The sequence below is a fragment of the Equus quagga genome, chromosome 7 (assembly GCF_021613505.1).
Source record: "Equus quagga isolate Etosha38 chromosome 7, UCLA_HA_Equagga_1.0, whole genome shotgun sequence".
In the NCBI taxonomy this organism is placed as follows: Eukaryota; Metazoa; Chordata; class Mammalia; order Perissodactyla; family Equidae; genus Equus; species Equus quagga.
In genome coordinates, this window is record NC_060273.1 from 41,325,679 (window position 1) to 41,326,164 (window position 486).

The following is a 486-nucleotide window of genomic DNA, read 5'->3' on the forward strand; positions in this document are numbered from 1 at the left end:
CGCCCCGCCGCCGGCCGCACGCAGAGCCGCCCCGGCCTCGCCGCCGGGCCCGACCTCACCTGCCTCACGCCGCCGCCGCCGCCGCCCGAGGCCTGCTCCGCGCCGCCCCGACGCGGCCCCAAGAGGAGACCGTGTGAGCGCCGGCCAATCGCGCGCTACGCCCGGGGCGGGGGCGGGAGCAGCGCGGACGTCCACCAATCCCGAGCGCGCCACCTGAAGCTCCTCGGCCAATGCGGAGGCGGCCTGCCCAGGGGCCCGGCCAATCGTGAGCGGGGAGCGAGTCGCGGGGCGGGGAAGTGGGCGGGGCTCCGAGGCGGCGCGCGGCGGGGAGGGGAAGGGATGAGGGCGGCGGGAGTGCGGGGCGCGCGGGCACGGGGCGGGGTCAAGGAGAGGACTACGGTCTCTGGGAGGGGTCGCATCTCCCGGAGCGGGTCGCGTCTAGGGGAGGACCCGCGTCTCGCGGAGGGGCGCGCATCTCAGGGAGGG

The 486-nt window shown here is 79.2% G+C and overlaps 1 protein-coding gene across 7 annotated transcripts in view; it reads right to left on the reverse strand.

Annotated features, from left to right (window-relative positions):
- Positions 1–123, reverse strand: part of SUN1 (Sad1 and UNC84 domain containing 1) — a 55,600-nt gene extending 55,477 nt beyond the window's left edge. For all 7 annotated transcript variants that reach the window (XM_046666269.1, XM_046666267.1, XM_046666265.1 and 4 more), the window contains exon 1: positions 60–123. The gene's annotated coding sequence lies outside the window, so the exon portion shown is untranslated. The remainder of the gene's footprint in view (positions 1–59) is intronic.
- Between the last annotated feature and the right edge of the window lie 363 nt (positions 124–486).